Consider the following 23,720-nt stretch of genomic DNA (forward strand, 5'->3'; position numbering starts at 1 on the left):
GTTCAAAAGAATTTAAAGAAGGAGACAGAGTTCTTCTTTTCAATTCAAGATTCAAGCTATTTCCTGGAAAATTGAAATCAAGATGGTCTGGACCATTCATAGTCAAAAGAGTTTTCCCATACGGAACGATAGAATTAATAAATTCAAATGGGATTGAATTTAAAGTTAATGGTCACAGAGTTAAACATTACATACATGGTCCGATGGAAGAAGACAATGAAGTTAATCACAATTTCGATACCACAGCTAACTAAGTATAGGGGGTTTATGTATTTCTGTTAGAGTTAGATTGTCTGTTTTCGTGTAGTTCTCGAAAATGGAACCTGAATGGTCTTTCCCTAGCAGACCCTAAAGAACTAGTCTTCTCCCCCCATTCTGAATTTTTATTTTTTTTAGGTTTTTACAAAATGAAGACTGCCTGTGAACTAAACCATGGTCTAATGCTACACGCTTTGATCACTAAACGTAATAATGACACACTACCGAGTGAAATAGTATCAGTAATCAGAGAAAGATTGGGCGGAGTTAGAAAAGAATCCATATGCGAAGATAATAAGTTACAATTTGGTAAAGGAAAATCAAAATCCGCAGCGAAAAGAAGAGCACGACACCTAGAAAGATGTCACAAATGCGGAAAATGGTCACATGGAGGTAAATGTTCAAATAATCAAACCTATTCAAACACCGAATTTGTAACTTTATGCAGAGACGGACCGTTCATATGTTTAGAAGAAAAAACACTGAATACTCGAGGTTACGCCTATGTAGCCATGGAAAACCAATTAAACCGACTATCTTATGAATGGGATAGATCATATAACTAAGAAATCTATTTCACAGGTATGTTTGTACAGTTTTTATTTTTTATTTTTATTTTTAACCTTTTGATAATAAACGCTAATTTGTTCGCTATAAAGTATTAAATTGGTATTGAATAAAATTAGGTTTGGCGACCGAAATTATTGATATCATTCAAAAATTTATTACATCACTGCGAAATTTAACGTTTATTCTTAAGGTATAAATATCTTTAATCAATCAACTCAAAATATTTCAAAAATTCGTCATGAGTTAAATTAGGTCTTGGAACCGAAATTACTTTACCGAAAAGAGGGGCGCATATTTTTGATAATATTTGATTGATTAAAGTGGGATAAAAAGCCAAAAAGATTTTTAATTTTATTTTTACCATGTTTTTAAAATTAAATCTTAAATTAATATTGTAAACTTTGTAAAAACAATATATTTAAAATTGTAAATATTTGAAAAATTAATATAAGTTTGGTGTGAATTTATAATATGAATTTTTAAATTAAGTTTGGTGTGAATTTTTAGTTTTTAATATGAATTTTTAATTTTATGCATTTCAAATTTTAAGTTTGGTGTGAATTTTTAATATTAATTTTGAATTTTATATTTAAGTTGTGTAAATTTAAAAACAAAAATTTACTTTATCTCATTAAGTTAAAAATATGATTTTTAAAATTCGTCGTAAGTTGAAGACTAGGTCGTTGAACCGAAATTGCTTTACCCGAGGGAGGGACGAGAACTTTTATTATCATTATTTTTAATCTTATTGAATTAAAGTATGCCAAAAACATTAAAAAACTAAAAAAAAAATCTAAGCTTTTAAAACAATCGCTTGAAAAAGACAAATTTTAAAATTTTGTCGAAGGACGGACTAGGACATCGATCCGAAACGACCTCGTCCTAAATAACAAGGGAAACAAAATTTTAAAATTAATTACTTAATTGTTTTAATTAGTATAAGATATATATATATATATATATATAAAAAATACAAACTCCGCGACTCGCGGAGTTTGAAGGTTTAAACCCCGCGACTCGCGGGAGGACCAAAATACAGAAAAAAAATAAAATCGAGCTGAACTGATCAGTCCACACACAACTCAAAAATACTGCGAAAATAATACCCGAAAAAACCCGAAAAACAACCCCAAAATCACAATTTTTAACCGTTAATCATCAAATCTTTTACTAAAATCATGTTGAGAAGGATGCTATCAAGGAATTACTCAAGAAAAACGGTAAATTTCTACACCTAAACACCATTTAATCCGAAAATTAGTGTTCTTGAGCAATTTTTTCCTCAATTTGATTTTGATGCTTTTTAGTGTAATTATGCTTAAATTGTTTATGTATTATGCTTGTATAATCTAGATTGATGCTATTTAACATGATTAGAAGCCTTAAACTTCAAATTTTGAGTAATCTAGGGTTTGTGTTCTTGAGCAATTTGGGGCTTTTTGATATAAACAGGTTATGGCCGATTTTTGTCATGAATTGTTGCTAAATTAAGTAATGTAACATGTTTAGGTAGTTAAATGATCCAAACTTTGAACCTAAACATGATTTTGAGAATTAAAGTGGACTTTTTCAAGTCTAAAATTCATGAACTTGATTTTTGAGAGATAATGCCATTTGAAACTTGTTTAATTGCTAGTAATGATTATTTTGACAAGTTATTTGAGTTGAATGCTTATGAACTTGGCGAACATTTTCGTATATGCTTATTTGAAAAAGTGTAGATTTGATGAAAATATGAAAATGAGCTTAAGTTTGATATAAATTGATCATGTCATTGTAATTATTTTGATTGATGATTTTGCTAACACTAATGCATATTTGGATGCACAAAAATTGTGTTTGATGTGTTTTGCAGACTGAAAGGGGTGAATCTTCATCCCAAGCTCGCAATGCTCCTGCTGAGAATGCGGAACAACAGGAGGTGGATAACTACTACAAACAAGATATACCTCATCCAGTCATGACATTTTCTGATATGCACTTGGAAGATTTGCACCCGAACCTGAGATTTGACAGACTTTGGATAGAGTATCCAAAATACCAAAGGGGTTTGCATACTCTTCATTCTAAAGTTGTTGAGGTACCTAGGGTCATAGAATGGGGACCATTAGAATCTGTAGAATTGGCCGGGCTAATTAGGGAATTACTTGCACAGAGGTATGGTAATTCTACTTTTAACGACTGGGTACGTTTATTCACCATGCGTAGACCTGTATATAAAGTATGGTGTGAAGAATTGTTGTGTAGTATAGAATTAAATGATCGGGTAGCTAGTTTAACCGATCGATCTTTTATTAGATTTTTGTTAGGAGGTTCGATGCGCCACATGTCTTTACTAGACATGGCTCAGGCTTTACGTATATATACGCCTGAGGAGTTAGCATCTGCCGATTGTAGAGGGTTGATACTAAACGGTAGAAAGATAGATGAAAATTTTGATACACACGGTGTGTGGAGTCAAATGACAAGCCATCACCGATTCAAAGGGGGAAATTACTCTTATTTGGATATAGATAGAGCTGAATTAAGAGTAATTCATAGGTTTTTAGCTAATTCGATTACACAAAGAGGTAAGAACAAGGAAAAGGTAAATGAACAGGATTTGTTTTACCATATGTGTATTCGAGACCCACAAAGCGCTGTAAGTATACCTTATTGTGTGGGTTATTATTTATCAGCTATGGTTAGGGGGATGAGACCGCATAGCATAATAGGAGGTGGTATATTTATTACTTTGATTGATGAATATCTCAGTGTGGATATAAGTCGGGGGGGATTATTAGTCGAAGAACCAAAACCCCGCGATACAATAGGTTTAAATGTATACCATGGTGCGAAAGTTTTGAAGAGGTGAAATAACGCCGCAGTACAATACCATGGTAGACATCCACAGGTTGAGAGAAACCAACAGCAAGGTAATGTAGGAGGGGGAAATGAAATGCAAGAAATGCAAAGGTTTATAGCTTCACAGGAGTACGAAAATGCTAGACAGAGAGCATTTGAAGATTGGCAAGTTCATCAAAACCAAATCATAGCTTATTGCCAACATATAGGTAGAACCTATATTCCTACTCCAAAGCCCATATTCCCTCCGTGGGCTATAGAGATGCAACTACCGTATCCTACGTATAACCCTGTCGAAGCATTTTATAGCACCTATGGTTATGCATGGAACCCCTACTGGTATCAGTATCATCCCTAGTCTACTTAGTTTTTTTTATTTTGTAATTTGTAATGTTGATACGTTTAATACTTATGTTAATATTGTAATAGTTTTTATAATTTTTTAACTTTTATTCTTAGATTTTAATAATTTTTTGAATGTGGGGTAATATACCAAACTTCAAAAATATGTATATATGTTTGCAGTTTATCTTATGTACACAACAGGGTAAAACAAAGCATTTTCAAAGACTGGCATTAAGTTCAGCAAAAGCAACTAATTTTGACGACAAGATGCAAAATATATGTGAAATAACAACAAGACGGAATGAACAAATGATATGCACCATTTATCATTCAGCAAGCAAACACAAATATGTTTGGAAACTTTGGTAAAATTTAATCATTTTCACACAAATCACCCTCAATAATTTAAATTGTTACTGATTTCTTGCAAATGAGGGCATTGCAAGATCTAAAGTGTGGGAAGGGGTTAAAATCTTTCGAATTTTTTAAATTTTTTTTTTTATCATAAACACTTGGTTACCATTAAAAATACTAGTAAAGTAGTAGTTGTATTAGAATCTAGTGCTCTCTGATAATAAAGAACAGCCCTTGTCTTATATACTGACTACCCAAATCTAGTAAAATTTTTTCAAAATTTTCAACTAAATGAACTCAAAATCATGTTTATACATATTTATGAACGATAAAACTAGGTGTTAACACCGAAATTATTGTTACCTCGAAAAGGACATAAATTGAGAAACAAACTAAAATGTTAAAATTCATTTAAAATGGAATAGAGGACAATAAAAAGGAAAATAAAAGCCAAGTGTGGGAAAATTCTCCAAGTTATTCAAAACATATGTCACATATTTTTGTACAAATAACTGAAAATACTTTTGCTTTGGACTAAACTAATTTTTTTTTACCTGATTTACTGTAAGAAAGATGGATCTACACGATGAATCAATTCCATCATTAAAAGGAAGTAAAATCTTCCGAAAAAGAAACGCGCTTCTTGATTTAGGTCAGGAAGTTGTCGTCCAGACCAGCTGTAGGTTGACGAAAAACCTAGAAAAGTCATCACTAAAATCAGCAGGAAATCCACGGACCTCAGCATTAAACAGGGTCGCCAAGTGGTCAGATTTATCCTAACCATGAGAAGGATTTATCTCGTACAATGGGGGGGCACCGTGCAAATTAGCTTGATAAGACTAATGAATCAGATCCCCAGAAAGGATAATCTCCTTAAAAGATCAAAAATCAGCTTTTAAGCCTGATATTACTCAATCCTTGAGATTGACCTTAAAGATTGAGAATTCAAACTCATGGAATTCAATGATATCTAAACTCGAGCTTGAACGAGAAAATATTTTGATCAAATTATAAACCGTTTTGTTTTCTGAAAACCCATTTTCAATGCGTTCATTACCATTGAACGTAAAATCCTTGGAATTCACCTGGAATTCATTAGGCATTAGGTCACCTGAACTAAATCGGGTGTCAACCGTAAGAACGGTGGTTGCATAGCATGGTCAAAGACAGGACCTTGTGCCAGACCGAAAAATTATAAGGGTGAGCTTTACTATTGCTCCTACCAAGGATAGTAATTGCGTCCGACACGTTATAGACCATAATTAAAAGCATGTCAGGGGACATTGCCTTAACAAGTTGCTTGTTCAACGCTTTCCTTTACAACCGGACGGTAGTTTACCGAAAGGTAATATACGGGACAAGTAAACTGGACGTGTTGCTTTCCAAATACAAGGTTAGCAAGTGGGTGACACAAAACTGCAAGTTTTGAGCTAAAATTTTCAAATCTGAAACCCACCAAACCCACAAAAATAATTTGCAAACACCGGTGAAGGGTTATTCCGGAAAACTTATCTAGGGTAAAAACTAGATTTAATTTTCAAAAGATCAAATGTTTTCGTAAAGATCCAATTTCCTTAATGGATCTAAATTTTATAGTCATGTGGGACTGTAAACCATATCGTTACTACCATTGTTTATACCGCCGTATAGAAATCACTGATGTACAAAGTGTGAAGAATAAAGAAGTGATTCTAGTATTTCAAGACGATATTGCTTGAGGACAAGCAATGCTCAAGTGTGGGAATATTTGATAATGCTAAAAACGAACATATATTTCATAGCATTATTCCTCAAGAAAGACAAGCTTTTAGTTGCAATTGTTCTATTTAAAAGTGATATTCATTTAAATAATAAAAGGTGAAGACAAAAGACAGATTCGACGAATTGAAGACGCAAACGACCAAAAAGCTCAAAAGTACAAAATACAATCAAAGAGGTTCCAATTATTGATAAGAAACGTCTCAAAATTACAAGAGTACAAGATTTAAAACGCAAAGTACAAGATATTAAATTGTACGCAAGGACGTTCGAAAATCCGGAACCGGGACCAGAGTCAACTCTCAACGCTCGACGCAACGGACTAAAAATTACAAGTCAACTATGCACATGAATATAATATAATATATAAATAATTCTTAAAAATTATATATATATTATATTAATATTTAAAACCGTCGGCAGACTAAGATCCAATTTGGAGTGAGCTGGAATTTCAAACTCCGTGACTCGCGGAGTTTGAAGGCAGAAAAGGCCGCGAGTCGCGGAGCCCCAAAAACTGAAACTCCCTATAAAAGCAAACAAATTCTGATCGCAAAAATCATCTAATATCTCTCTCTCTCTCTCAATATATACGTAAATATATATATATAATTTATATTTTAATTTTAATTTTAATTTTAAATCCTAATAATAAGGGTATGTTAGCAAATGTTGTAAGGGTGTAAGTCGAAATTCTGTCCGTGTAACGCTACGCTATTTTTAATCATTGTAAGTTATGTTCAACCTTTTTAATTTAATGTCTCGTAACTAAGTTATTATTATGCTTATTTAATCCGAAGTAATCATGATGTTGGGCTAATTACTAAAATTGGGTAATTGGGCTTTGTACCATAATTGGGGTTTGGACAAAAGAACGACACTTGTGGAAATTAGACTATGGGCTATTAATGGGCTTTATATTTGTTTAACTAAATGATAGTTTGTTAATGTTAATATAAAGATTTACAATTGGGCATCCCTATAAATTACCATATACACTCAATCAGACACGATGGGCGGGGTATTTATATGCACGAATAATCGTTCATTTAATCGGACACGGGAATGGATTAATAGCCACTAGAATAATTAAAACAGGGGTGAAATTATGTACAAGGACACTTGGTATAATTGATAACAAAATATTAAAACCTTGGGTTACACTCAGTCGACATCCTGGTGTAATTATTAAACAAAGTATTAAAATCTTGTTACAGTTTAAGTCCCCAATTAGTTGGAATATTTAACTTCGGGTATAAGGATAATTTGACGAGGACACTCGCACTTTATATTTATGACTGATGGACTGTTATGGACAAAAACCAGACGGACATATTAAATAATCCAGGACAAAGGACAATTAACCCATGGGCATAAAACTAAAATCAACACGTCAAACATCATGATTACGGAAGTTTAAATAAGCATAATTCTTTTATTTCATATTTAATTTCCTTTATTTTATATTTAATTGTACTTCTAATTATCGCATTTTTATTGTTATTGTATTTAATTGCACTTTTAATTATCGTATTTTTTTAATTATCGCAAGTTTATTTTATCGCACTTTTATTATTCGCAATTTCATTATCGTTATTTACTTTACGCTTTAAATTAAGTCTTGTATTTATTTATTATTTTACATTTGGTTTTAACTGCGACTAAAGTTTTAAAATCGACAAACCGGTCATTAAACGGTAAAAACCCCCCTTTATAACAATAATATTACTTATATATATATTTGTATTTTTATAAAAGTAAACTTATATAGCGTTAAGCTTTGTTTAAAGATTTTCACTGTGGAACGAACCGGACTTACTAAAAACTACACTACTGTACGATTAGGTACACTGCCTATAAGTGTTGTAGCAAGGTTTAAGTATATCCATTCTCTAAATAAATAAATATCTTGTGTAAAATTGTATCGTATTTAATAGTATTTTCTTGTAAAATTTAATAGTATTTTATACCCCTCTGCTCAAACATCAGGTAACAAGTAAATGTAATAAAATACATTCATTAACACGCAAAAATTAATAATAATTATTAATGAATAAACGTTGGAAAATCCAGGGTCGTTACATTACCCACCTGTTAAAGAAAATTTCGTCCCGAAATTTTAACCTGAGGTAGATGGAGGAGTTGGGAAATGGTGAGGATACTTCTGCATCATTTGATCCTCTCGCTCCCAAGTAAACTCAGGTCCTCGTTTGGCATTCCACCGTACTTGGGCGATCAGAATCTTGTTGCGTTTCAAAGTTTTGACCTCACGGTCCATAATCTCGACAGGTTCTTCCACGAAGTGGAGTTTATCATCAATCAGAAGTTCTTCCAGTGGTATGATAAGTTCGGGTGCAGCAGGACACTTCTTCAAGTTTGATACATGGAAGGTAGGATGAACTGAGCTCAATTGTGTTGGTAGATCCAAACGGTAAGCAACGGGTCCAACACGTTCCAAGATTTCAAAAGGACCAATGTATCGTGGGTTTATCATTCCACGTTTTCCAAAACGGATCACACCTTTCCAAGGTGCAACCTTCAACATTACATGATTACCCACATTGAATTCAAAGTCTTTACATTTAAGATTGGCATAACTCTTTTGACGATCGCGGGCAGTCTTAAGTCTCGATTGAATCTGAGCAATCTTCTCCGTTGTTTCATGGACTTCCTCGGGTCCGGTGATTTGCTTTTCACCTACTTCGGCCCAACAAATAGGAGATCAGAACTTGCGGCCATACAATGCTTCAAAAGGTGTGGCATTAATACTAGAGTGATAACTGTTGTTGTACGAGAATTCGGCTAACGGCAAATGCCTTTCCCAGGCCTTTCTAAAGTCAATAACACATGCACGCAACATGTCCTCCAAAGTCTGAATCGTGCATTCACTTTGCCCGTCGGTCTGTGGGTGATATGCAGTACTCATGTCGAGACGAGTTCCCATGGCTTCTTGTAAAGAACGTCAAAATCTAGAAGCAAAATGGGGATCGCGATCTGAGATGATCGATAAAGGTACACCATGACGAGATACAACCTCCTTGATGTATAGTTGAGTGAGTCTCTCCATCGTATCCGTTTCCTTCATAGCCAGGAAGTGTGCAGATTTGGTAAGTCGGTCAACGATAACCCAAATGGTATCGTATCCGCCCACCATCTTTGGTAGCTTGGTAATAAAGTCCATTGTTATCCTTTCCCACTTCCATTGCGGGATTTTCAGTTGTTGAAGTAACCCAAAAGGTCTTTGATGTTCGGCCTTAACTTTCGAGCAAGTCAAACACTTACCAACGTAAGTAGCAACGTCCTTCTTAAGATTCAGCCACCAATACTATTACTTAAGATCGTGGTACATTTTAGCGGCTCCTGGATGAATCGAATATCTCAACTTGTGGGCTTCATCTAATATAAGGTTTCGTAGATCTCCATAACAAGGTACCCAAATTCTTCCGGCATAACATCGGAGTCCAGTTTCCCTAACCTCGAATCGAGAGACAAGAATGTTCAAATGTTCGTGAGATATATTCTCCTCCTTGAGAGCCTCATCTTGGGCTACTCGGATCTGACTGTTGAGATTTGAATGAATGGTGATGTTCAGAGCTCATACACGGAGAGGTGCCATCCTCTCCTTTCGGCTCAAGGCGTCAGCTACACCATTGGCCTTGCCAGGATGATAGCGAAGTTCACAATCATAGTCGTTCAGCGTCTCGATCCATCGACGCTATCTCATATTTAGTTGCTTCTGATCAAAGATGTGTTGGAGGCTCTTGTGGTCGGTGAAAATAGTGCTCTTAGTTCCATACAAATAGTGTCTCCATAATTTGAGCGCAAAGACAACGGCTCCAAGTTCGAGATCATGAGTAGTGTAGTTCCGCTCGTGAATCTTCAATTGCCGGGAGGCGTAAGTGATAACCTTTGTGTGTTGCATCAGTACACAACCAAAACCACTCTTCGAAGCATCGCAATAAACGACGAAATCGTCACTGCCTTCAGGAAGTGATAAGATAGGTTCAATGGTTAACTTCTTTTTCAAGGTTTGAAATGCAGATTCCTGTTCGAGCTCCCAAATGAACTTCTTCCCTTTGTGAGTCAGCGCGGTTAAAGGACTTGTAATCAGAGAGAAACCTTCAATAAATCTTCGGTAGTAACCGGCGAGGCCTAAAAATTGGCGGATATGAGTTGGAGTAGTGGGGGTCTCCCACTTGCTGATAGCTTCAATCTTGGCGGGATCAACTTTGATACCCTGGTCGCTCACAACATGACCCAGAAATTGGACTTTCTTCAACCAAAATTCACACTTGGAGAATTTGGCGTAAAGTTGTTCTTATCTCAAAAGTTCGAGCACTAGTTAGAGGTGTTGTTCATGCTCTTCTTCGCTCTTAGAGTAGATGAGGATATCATCTATGAAGACGATAACAAACTTATCCAGGTATGGCTTGCAGACACGATTCATGATATCCATGAACACGGCAGGTGCGTTGGTTAAACCGAATGGCATCACGAGAAACTCATAATGACCATAACGAGTTCTGAATGCAGTCTTCATCACATCGATTTCTTTCACCCTCAACTGGTGATAACCGGATCGTAAATCGATCTTGGAATAAATGCTCGATCCTTGTAGTTGGTCAAAAAGATCATCAATACGGGGAAGGGGATACCGATTCTTGATCGTCAATTTGTTGAGTTCACGGTAGTTGATACACATACGGAAGGATCTATCCTTCTTCTTCACAAACAACACAGGTGCGCCCCAAGGCGAGAAACTTGGTTGAATAAATCCACGGTCTAACAATTCTTGTAATTGGCTCTGCAACTCTTGCATTTCAGAAGGTGCGAGTTGATAAGGTGCTCGAGCTACAGGTGCAGCTCCTGGCACCAAATCGATCTGAAACTCTACTGCTCTTGGTGGCGGTAATCCAGGCAATTCCTCTGGGAAGACATCGAAAAACCCGTTCACAATTCAAACATTACCCACGCTCTTCACTTCGGTTTCTACTGTTTTCACATGTGCTAGTACAGAAAGACGTCCCTTCTTCATGATCTTTTGGGCTTTCACGCAACTAATGAGGTTCAGCTTCGAGGTACATCTCTCTCCGTAAATGATCAGTGGCTCACCATCTCCTTGTAGTATAGGAAGAGCTTTATCTCTACAGATAATGTCGGTCCTTATCTTGGTCAACCAGTCCATACCGACAATAACATCAAAGCTTCCCAACTTACTGGGTATCAAGTCAATCTCGAATTCCACACCAGCTATGTTGATAATGGCTCCTCGGCTAATATGGTCAACTTTCTCAAGTTTTCCATTGGCTACTTCTACAAGCATACTCTCCTTTAAAGGAACTAGCGACCAATTTATCTTATCGCAAAAATGTCTACATACATAACTTCTATCGGCACCAGTATCAAATAGGACAGAAGCTAATAGATTGTTGATAGTGAATATAACTGTCACCAAGTTGGGGTTCTCACGAGCATCCCTTGCATTTACATTGAAAGCTCTGCCACGCGGTGGTCCGTCGTCCTTTCTTTTGTTGGGGCACGCATTTCTGAAGTGGACCGTCTGTCCGCATTCGTAGCACTTTTTCGGTCAATTGGGGTTCGCCTTCATATTCAGGGTGGTGACCTTGCAGTCCTTCCCGATATGCCCAGTCCGTTGGCACTTTTCACAAACCACATTACAATACCCGGTATGGTGCTTGTAGCACCTCACTGTAGTAGAGTACCTTTGTAGTTGGGGTTCGAGTTGGTATTCGGATTGGGATTTCCACCGTTGTTGTTTCCCTTAAAACCCTCATGTCGCTTCACCGGGTTTTGATCATAGGCTCTCCCTTTGTTGTTGTTGTCTCATTTTCGCTTATCACTACTTCCCGCTTCGGACTTAGCCTTTTCCGGTTCGTCAATGATGATTTGGTTCATTAAAGTGTGCGCCATGCGCATTGCTTTCGGGACATTGGGTGGCTTGGACGAGGTGACATTTCCCTTAATGGACTTAGGAAGTCCCCACAAGTATATCTCCATACGCTTGAATTCCGGGGTGACCATGGTAGGACACATCAGGGCTAGTTCCAAATACCTACGATTGTACCCATCGAGATTGTTCCCCACAACCTTCAACTGCATAAACTCAATCTCCATCTTCTGTATCTCAGTTCTCGGACAATACTCTTCAATCATGGCCGCTTTGAATTCTTCCCATGGCGTGACATACACCTCATCAATACCCTTGGCTTGAGCCATTGTGTTCCACCAAGTGAGGGCGCCATCCGCCAGTGTACAAGAGGCATATTTTATCTTGTTTGCCTCTGAGCAGTTGCTAACTCGGAATACAGATTCTAGTTTTTCAAACCACCTAGTGAGACCAACTGGCCCCTCCGTTCCACTAAAGTTATGGGGCTTTCAGCTTTGGAACTCTTTGTACGTGCACCCATTACGTATGGGCTAAATAACCGGTGGTGGCGGGGCTTGGGGTTGCATTTTCGCAATGGCTGCGGCTACCCTTTCGGCAATCATTTCCTCGATTTAGGCTGTGGTCGGTGTTGATCTTCCGTTGGCCATGATGTTCTAAACAAAAATTTTGACTCAAGTCAAAATCCAGTATTCAAATAGTAATAATACAGTATATGGTAACCAACATGGAATCAACACATCACATGTTTATTAAGTAATGCAACCAGGTACAAATACCACAGAATCATCATACAGTAACGTAAATAGAACACCGTGCAAGATTTAAATAACGCAAAGTTCCATTCATTAATAATAAGTTGCATACATCAGCATAGGTTCGTACAATACATAAGTGAAACATAAAACTACAACTAGATTACATAATGAAATCTACTACAAAGGTCCTATGGTGAAGGTGGGTGTAGGATGTCCAATACGTGGTGTAGTGACCCGAACTTTTCCATGTTTATATATATATATTAAATGAAATTGTTATTTACATGATTAAGTGTTTCCAACATGGTAAGCAATCAAACTTGTTAAGACTTGATTAATTGAAATAGGTTTCATATAGACAATTGACCACCCAAGTTGACCGGTGATTCACGAACGTTAAAACTTGTAAAAACTATACGATGACATATATATGGTTATATATATAGTTAACATGATTTTATTATAAGTATGTATCTCATTAGGTATTTTAACAATGAGTTATATACATAAAAATGAGACTATTAATTTAAGAAACTCGAAAACGATATATATAACGATTATCGTTATAACAACGTCTTACTAGGTACATATGAATCATATTAAGATATTGATACACTTGGATAATTATGTTAAATGATAAGTAAATATATTATTAAGTGTATTAACAATGAAATACATATGTAAAAATAAGACTACTAACTTAATGATTTCGAAACGAGACATATATGTAACGATTATCGTTGTAACGACATTTAACTGTATATATATCATACTAAGATATATTATATATCATAATATCATGATAATATAACAATTTAACATCTCATTTGTTATAATAAACAATGAGTTAACAACATTCAACAAGATCGTTAACCTAAAGGTTTCAAAACAACATTTACATGTAACGACTAACGATGACTTAACGACTCAGTTAAAATGTATATACATGTAGTGTTTTAATATGTATTCATACACTTTTGAAAGACTTCAAGACACTTATCAAAATACTTCTACTTAACAAAAATGCTTACAATTACATCCTCGTTCAGTTTCATCAACAATTCTACTCGTATGCACCCGTATTCGTACTCGTACAATACACAGCTTTTAGATGTATGTACTATTGGTATATACACTCTAATGATCAGCTCTTAGCAGCCCATGTGAGTCACCTAACACATGTGGGAACCATCATTTGGCAACTAGCATGAAATATCTCATAAAATTACAAAAATATGAGTAATCATTCATGACTTATTTACATGAAAACAAAATTACATATCCTTTATATCTAATCCATACACCAACGACCAAAAACACCTATAAACACTTTCATTCTTCAATTTTCTTCATCTAATTGATCTCTCTCAAGTTCTATCTTCAAGTTCTAAGTGTTCTTCATAAATTCCAAAAGTTCTAGTTTCATAAAATCAAGAATACTTCCAAGATTGCAAGTTTACTTCCAAGTTTTCTAAATCCATTCCAAGTAATCATCCAAGATCAAGAAACCTTTGTTACTTACAGTAGGTTATATTTCTAATACAAGGTAATAATCATATTCAAACTTTAATTCAATTTCTATAACTATAACAATCTTATTTCGAGTGGAAATCTTACTTGAAATGGTTTTCGTGTCATGATTCTGCTTCAAGAACTTTCAAGCCATCCAAGGATCCTTTGAAGCTAGATCTATTTTTTTCATTTCCAGTAGGTTTATCCAGGGAACTTGAGATATTAATGATGTTCATAACATCATTCGATTCATACATATAAAGCTATCTTATTCGAAGGTTTAAACTTGTAATCACTAGAACATAGTTTAGTTAATTCTAAACTTGTTCGCAAATAAAAGTTAATCCTTCTAACTTGACTTTTAAAATCAACTAAACACATGTTATATATCTATATTATATGCTAACTTAATGATTTAAAACCTGGAAACACGAAAAACACCGTAAAATCGGATTTACGCCGTCGTAGTAACACCGCGGGCTGTTTTGGGTTAGTTAATTAAAAACTATGATAAACTTTGATTTAAAAGTTGTTATTTTGGGAAAATGATTTTTATTATGAACATGAAACTATATCCAAAAATTATGGTTAAACTCAAAGTGGAAGTATGTTTTCTAAAATGGTCATCTAGACGTCGTTCTTTCGACTGAAATGACTACCTTTAGAAAAACGACTTGTAACTTATTTTTCCAACTATAAACTTATACTTTTTCTGTTTAGATTCATAAAATATAGTTCAATATGAAACCATAGCAATTTGATTCACTCAAAACGGATTTAAAATGAAGAAGTTATGGGTAAAACAAGATTGGATAATTTTTCTCATTTTAGCTACGTGAAAATTGGTAACAAATCTATTCCAACCATAACTTAATCAACTTGTATTGTAGATTATGTAATCTTGAGATACCATAGACACGTATACATTGTTTTGACCTATCATGTCAACACATCTATATATATTTCGGAACAACCATAAACACTCTATATGTGAATGTTAGAGTTAGCTATACAGGGTTGAGGTTGATTCCAAAATATATATAGTTTGAGTTGTGATCAATACTGAGATACGTATACACTGGGTTGTGGATTGATTCAAGATAATATTTATCGATTTATTTCTGTACATCTAACTGTGGACAACTAGTTGTAGGTTACTAACGAGGACAGCTGACTTAATAAACTTAAAACATCAAAATATATTAAAAGTGTTGTAAATATATTTTGAACATATTTTGATATATATGTATATATTGTTATAGGTTCGTGAATCAACCAGTGGCCAAGTCTTACTTCCCGACGAAGTAAAAATCTGTGAAAGTGAGTTATAGTCTCACTTTTAAAATCTAATATTTTTGGGATGAGAATACATGCAGGTTTTATAAATGATTTACAAAATAGACACAAGTACGTGAAACTACATTCTATGGTTGAATTATCGAAATCGAATATGCCCCTTTTTATTAAGTCTGGTAATCTAAGAATTAGGGAACAGACACCCTAATTGACGCGAATCCTAAAGATAGATCTATTGGGCCTAACAAACCCCATCCAAAGTACCGGATGCTTTAGTACTTCGAAATTTATATCATATCCGAAGGGTGTCCCTGAATGATGGGGATATTTTTATATATGCATCTTGTTAATGTCAGTTACCAGGTGTTCACCATATGAATGATTTTTATCTCTATGTACGGGATGTGTATTGAAATATGAAATCTTGTGGTCTATTGTTACGATTTGATATATATAGGTTAAACCTATAATTCACCAACATTTTTGTTGACGTTTAAAGCATGTTTATTCTCAGGTGAATACTAAGAGCTTCCGCTGTTGCATACTAAAATAAGGACAAGATTTGGAGTCCATGTTTGTATGATATTGTGTAAAAACTGCATTCAAGAAACTAATTTCGATGTAACATATTTGTATTGTAAACCATTATGTAATGGTAGTGTGTAAACATGATATTTTAGATTATCATTATTTGATAATCTACGTAAAGCTTTTTAAACCTTTATTTATGAAATAAAGGTTATGGTTTGTTTTAAAAATGAATGTAGTCTTTGAAAAATGTCTCATATAGAGGTCAAAACCTCGCAACGAAATCAATTAATATGGAACGATTATGAAGAACGGAACCTGAATGGAACGATTATGAAGAATACAATTCAAATTGGGATTATTTCCAAGAATATATCCAAACTCAACAACCAGAAGACGAGGAAAATTATGTGTCGAAAAATTCTTTAGATTATATGAAAATCAAACTCGAAGAACTCGATGCTCAAAATGAACAAATGAGAGAGTTTGTAAATAGACAAGCTGAAACTCTATCAGATTACACACCTGTTGATCTGAGGAGTATTGTGCAAGAAAATCTCATATCATCGAATTCTGATGAATTCGAGAGCTCCGAAATCACCAACTATCCCGATGATACTTTTTATTCAGTTTTACCAATTTCACAACATATCGACACATTAGCCTCTACCAACGAAATCATCGATCCATCAATGGATGAAGAAGAAGTAAGGGTGACAAATTGGTACTCATGGGAAAACGATAACGTTGAAAATTTTACCCCCGAGACCAAAATGGTGGGACCGATTAATGAAGAAGAATTTGCTTTGATCCCGAAATTCACCATTCCACAACCTTCCAACTCAATATTCTCAATAGAAAGTCATCTACCAAAGATGAACTACAAGCTGTAATAGATATTGACACCTCAAATTTCACCCAATTGGGTAATAGAGGTGAAACCTTTAATCCCGAGAATAAAAGGAAGGAAATGTTAGGAATTGTCCACCCTATAATATATATGTCGGTGTATATCGATCCATTTGACCAAGAACCAGAAAAGAGATATATCCATTTACTAAAAGCTACACTTAAAAAAGAATTAAGTAGTGACAATCGGGCGAGTCTAAACTTTAAACCCATTTATATATTTTATACCACCCGAGATGTAAATAACTGGCTCACTATTCTAATTCGTGGAACTTATTCTACAGACTTCACATGTCTTCAGCTAAGTGTGGGGAAGTCTAACCCCACTTAACGTTAAATTAGGGATTCAGGTTAGTGCATAACTCGTTAATAAAAATGCATGATGAGTTAGGGTAAAAGACGTATTTTCAAATATTAGTAAACAGTTCAGAAAAGCAGCCGTTTTTGAAGAAAAACATGTGTGATAAAACAAGAAGGAATGAACGATGAGGTGCACCATCTATCATCCTGCAATTTTATGGTATCTTTAACTACTTTCTGAAATGTCCCGTTCTTATTGATTAAAAACGTTCCATATTAATTGATTTCGTTGCGAGGTTTTGACCTCTATATGAGACGCTTTTCAAAGACTGCATTCATTTTAAAACAAACCATAACCTTTATTTCATCAATAAAGGTTTAAAAAGCTTTACGTAGATTATCAAATAATGATAATCTAAAATATCCTGTTTACACACGACCATTACATAATGGTTTACAATACAAATATGTTACAACAAAATAAGTTTCTTGAATGCAGTTTTTACACAATATCATACAAGCATGGACTCCAAATCTCGTCCTTATTTAAGTATGCGACAGCGGAAGCTCTTAATAATCACCTGAGAATAAACATGCTTAAAACGTCAACAAAAAATGTTGGTGAGTTATAGGTTTAACCTATATATATCAAATCGTAACAATAGACCACAAGATTTCATATTTCAATACACATCCCATACATAGAGATAAAAATCATTCATATGGTGAACACCTGGTAACCGACATTAACAAGATGCATATTTAAGAATATCCCCATCATTCCGGGACACCCTTCGGATATGATATAAATTTCGAAGTACTAAAGCATCCGGTACTTTGGATGGGGTTTGTTAGGCCCAATAGATCTATCTTTAGGATTCGCGTCAATTAGGGTGTCTGTTCCCTAATTCTTAGATTACCAGACTTAATAAAAAGGGGCATATTCGATTTCGATAATTCAACCATAGAATGTAGTTTCACGTACTTGTGTCTATTTTGTAAATCATTTATAAAACCTGCATGTATTCTCATCCCAAAAATATTAGATTTTAAAAGTGGGACTATAACTCACTTTCACAGATTTTTACTTCGTCGGGAAGTAAGACTTGGCCACTGGTTGATTCACGAACCTATAACAATATATACATATATATCAAAGTATGTACAAAATATATTTACAACACTTTTAATATGTTTTGATGTTTTAAGTTTATTAAGTCAGCTGTCCTCGTTAGTAACCTACAACTAGTTGTCCACAGTTAGATGTACAGAAATAAATCGATAAATATTATCTTGAATCAATCCACGACCCAGTGTATACGTATCTCAGTATTGATCACAACTCAAACTATATATATTTTGGAATCAACCTCAACCCTGTATAGCTAACTCCAACATTCACATATAGAGTGTTTATGGTTGTTCCGAAATATATATAGATGTGTCGACATGATAGGTCGAAACATTGTATACGTGTCTATGGTATCTCAAGATTACATAATATACAATACAAGTTGATTAAGTTATGGTTGGAATAGATTTGTTACCAATTTTCACGTAGCTAAAATGAGAAAAATTATCCAATCTTGTTTTACCCATAACTTCTTCATTTTAAATCCGTTTTGAGTGAATCAAATTGCTATGTTTTCATATTGAACTCTATTTTATGAATCTAAACAGAAAAGTATAGGTTTATAGTCGGAAAAATAAGTTACAAGTCATTTTTGTAAAGGTAGTCATTTCAGTCGAAAGAACGACGTCTAGATGACCATTTTAGAAAACATACTTCCACTTTGAGTTTAACCATAATTTTTGGATATAGTTTCATGTTCATAATAAGAATCATTTTCTCAGAATAACAAATTTTAAATCAAAGTTTATCATAGTTTTTAATTAACTAACCCAAAACAGCCCGCGGTGTTACTACGACGACGTAAATCCGGTTTTACGGTGTCTTTCGTGTTTCCAGGTTTTAAATCATTAAGTTAGCATATCATATAGATATAGAACATGTGTTTAGTTGATTTTAAAAGTCAAGTTAGAAGGATTAACTTTTGTTTGCGAACAAGTTTAGAATTAACTAAACTATGTTCTAGTGATTACAAGTTTAAACCTTCGAATAAGATAGCTTTATATGTATGAATCGAATGATGTTATGAACATCATTACTACCTTAAGTTCCTTGGATAAACCTACTGGAAAAGTGAAAAATGGATCTAGCTTCAACGGATCCTTGGATGGCTCGAAGTTCTTGAAGCAGAATCATGACACGAAAACAAGTTCAAGTAAGATCATCACTTGAAATAAGATTGTTATACTTATAGAAATTGAACCAAAGTTTGAATATGATTATTACCTTGTATTAGAATGATAACTTACTGTAAGAAACAAAGATTTCTTGAAGTTTGATGATCACCTTACAAGATTGGAAGTGAGCTAGCAAACTTGAAAGTATTCTTGATTTTATGAAACTAGAACTTTTGGAATTTATAAAGAACACTTAGAACTTGAAGATAGAACTTGAGAGAGATCAATTAGATGAAGAAAATTGAAGAATGAAAGTGTTTATAGGTGTTTTTGGTCGTTGGTGTATGGATTAGATATAAAGGATATGTAATTTTGTTTTCATGTAAATAAGTCATGAATGATTACTCATATTTTTGTAATTTTATGAGATATTTCATGCTAGTTGCCAAATGATGGTTCCCACATGTGTCAGGTGACTCACATGGGCTGCTAAGATCTGATCATTGGAGTGTATATACCAATAGTACATACATCTAAAAGCTGTGTATTGTACGAGTACGAATACGGGTGCATACGAGTAGAATTGTTGATGAAACTGAACGAGGATGTAATTGTAAGCATTTTTGTTAAGTAGAAGTATTTTGATAAGTGTATTGAAGTCTTTCAAAAGTGTATAAATACATATTAAAACACTACATGTATATACATTTTAACTGAGTCGTTAAGTCATCGTTAGTCGTTACATGTAAGTGTTGTTTTGAAACCTTTAGGTTAACGATCTTGTTAAATGTTGTTAACCCAATGTTTATAATATCAAATGAGATTTTAAATTATTATATTATCATGATATTATCATGTATGAATATCTCTTAATATGATATATATACATTAAATGTCTTTACAACGATAATCGTTACATATATGTCTCGTTTAAAAATCATTAAGTTAGTAGTCTTGTTTTTACATATGTAGTTCATTGTTAATATACTTAATGATATGTTTACTTATCATAGTATCATGTTAACTATATATATATCCATATATGTCATCATATAGTTTTTACAAGTTTTAACGTTCGTGAATCACCGGTCAACTTGGGTGGTCAATTGTCTATATGAAACATATTTCAATTAATCAAGTCTTAAAAAGTTTGATTGCTTAACATGTTGGAAACATTTAATCATGTAAATATCAATCTCAATTAATATATATAAACATGGAAAAGTTCGGGTCACTACAGTACCTACCCGTTAAATAAATTTCGTCCCGAAATTTTAAGTTGTTGAAGGTGTTGACGAATCTTCTGGAAATAGATGCGGGTATTTCTTCTTCATCTGATCTTCACGCTCCCAGGTGAACTCGGGTCCTCTACGAGCATTCCATCGAACCTTAACAATTGGTATCTTATTTTGCTTAAGTCTTTTAACCTCACGATCCATTATTTCGACGGGTTCTTCGATGAATTGAAGTTTTTCGTTGATTTGGATTTCATCTAACGGAATAGTGAGATCTTCTTTAGAAAAACATTTCTTTAAATTCGAGACGTGGAAAGTGTTATGTACAGCCGCGAGTTGTTGAGGTAACTCTAGTCGGTAAGCTACTGGTCCGATACGATCAATAATCTTGAATGGTCCAATATACCTTGGATTTAATTTCCCTCGTTTACCAAATCGAACAACGCCTTTCCAAGGTGCAACTTTAAGCATGACCATCTCTCCAATTTCAAATTCTATATCTTTTCTTTTAATGTCAGCGTAGCTCTTTTGTCGACTTTGGGCGGTTTTCAACCGTTGTTGAATTTGGATGATCTTCTCGGTAGTTTCTTGTATAATCTCCGGACCCGTAATCTGTCTATCCCCCACTTCACTCCAACAAATTGGAGACCTGCACTTTCTACCATAAAGTGCTTCAAACGGCGCCATCTCAATGCTTGAATGGTAGCTGTTGTTGTAGGAAAATTCTCCTAACGGTAGATGTCGATCCCAACTGTTTTCGAAATCAATAACACATGCTCGTAGCATGTCTTCAAGCGTTTGTATCTTCCTTTCGCTCTGCCCATCAGTTTGTGGATGATAGGCAGTACTCATATCTAGACGAGTTCCTAATGCTTGCTGTAATGTCTGCCAGAATCTTGAAATAAATCTGCCATCCCTATCAGAGATAATAGAGATTGGTATTCCATGTCTGGAGACGACTTCCTTCAAATACAGTCGTGCTAACTTCTCCATCTTATCATCTTCTCTTATTGGCAGGAAGTGTGCTGATTTGGTGAGACGATCAACTATTACCCAAATAGTATCAAAACCACTTGCAGTCCTTGGCAATTTAGTGATGAAATCCATGGTAATGTTTTCCCATTTCCATTCTGGGATTTCAGGTTGTTGTAGTAGACCTGATGGTTTCTGATGTTCAGCTTTGACCTTAGAACACGTCAAACATTCTCCTACATATTTAGCAATATCGGCTTTCATACCTGGCCACCAAAAATGTTTCTTAAGATCCTTGTACATCTTCCCCGTTCCAGGATGTATTGAGTATCTGGTTTTATGAGCTTCTCTAAGTACCATTTCTCTCATATCTCCAAATTTTTGTACCCAAATTCTTTCAGCCCTATACCGGGTTCCATCTTCCCGAATATTAAGATGCTTCTCCGATCCTTTGGGTATTTCATCCTTTAAATTTCCCTCTTTTAAAACTCCTTGTTGTGCCTCCTTTATTTGAGTAGTAATGTTATTATGAATCATTATATTCATAGATTTTACTCGAATGGGTTCTCTGTCCTTCCTGCTCAAGGCATCGGCTACCACATTTGCCTTCCCCGGGTGGTAACGAATCTCAAAGTCGTAATCATTCAATAATTCAGTCCACCTACGCTGCCTCATATTCAGTTGTTTCTGATTAAATATGTGTTGAAGACTTTTGTGGTCGGTATATATAATACTTTTGACCCCATATAAGTAGTGCCTCTAAGTCTTTAATGCAAAAACAACCGCGCCTAATTCCAAATCATGCGTCGTATAATTTTGTTCGTGAATCTTCAATTGTCTAGACGCATAAGCAATCACCTTCGTTCGTTGCATTAATACACAACCGAGACCTTGCTTTGATGCATCACAATAAATCACAAAATCATCATTCCCTTCAGGCAATGACAATATAGGTGCCGTAGTTAGCTTTTTCTTCAATAACTGAAACGCTTTCTCTTGTTCATCATTCCATTCAAATTTCTTCCCTTTATGCGTTAATGCAGTCAAGGGTTTTGCTATTCTGGAAAAGTCTTGGATGAACCTTCTGTAGTAACCAGCTAGTCCTAAAAACTGGCGTATGTGTTTCGGAGTTTTCGGGGTTTCCCACTTTTCAACAGTTTCTATCTTTACCGGATCCACCTTAATACCTTCTTTGTTCACTATGTGACCGAGGAATTGAACTTCTTCCAACCAAAATGCACACTTTGAAAACTTAGCGTACAATTCTTCCTTCCTCAATACTTCTAACACCTTTCTCAAATGTTCATCGTGTTCTTGGTCATTCTTTGAGTAAATAAGTATGTCATCAATGAAAACAATGACAAACTTGTCAAGGTATGGTCCACACACTCGGTTCATAAGGTCCATGAACACAGCTGGTGCATTAGTTAAACCAAACGGCATGACCATAAACTCGTAATGACCGTAACGTGTTCTGAAAGCAGTCTTTGGAATATCATCTTCTTTCACCCGCATTTGATGATACCCGGAACGTAAGTCAATCTTTGAATAAACAGACGAGCCTTGTAGTTGATCAAATAAGTCATCGATTCTCGGTAGTGGGTAGCGGTTCTTGATGGTAAGTTTGTTCAACTCTCGGTAGTCGATACACAACCTGAATGTACCATCTTTCTTCTTGACAAACAAAACAGGAGCTCCCCACGGTGATGTGCTTGGTCGAATGAAACCACGCTCTAAAAGTTCTTGTAATTGGCTTTGTAGTTCTTTCATCTCGCTGGGTGCGAGTCTGTAAGGAGCACGAGCTATTGGTGCAGCTCCTGGTACAAGATCTATTTGAAATTCAACGGATCGATGTGGGGGTAATCCCGGTAATTCTTTCGGAAATACATCGGGAAATTATTTTGCAATGGGAACATCATTGATGCTCTT

The sequence above is a fragment of the Rutidosis leptorrhynchoides genome, chromosome 8, assembly GCF_046630445.1.
Source record: "Rutidosis leptorrhynchoides isolate AG116_Rl617_1_P2 chromosome 8, CSIRO_AGI_Rlap_v1, whole genome shotgun sequence".
NCBI lineage: Eukaryota > Viridiplantae > Streptophyta > Magnoliopsida > Asterales > Asteraceae > Rutidosis > Rutidosis leptorrhynchoides.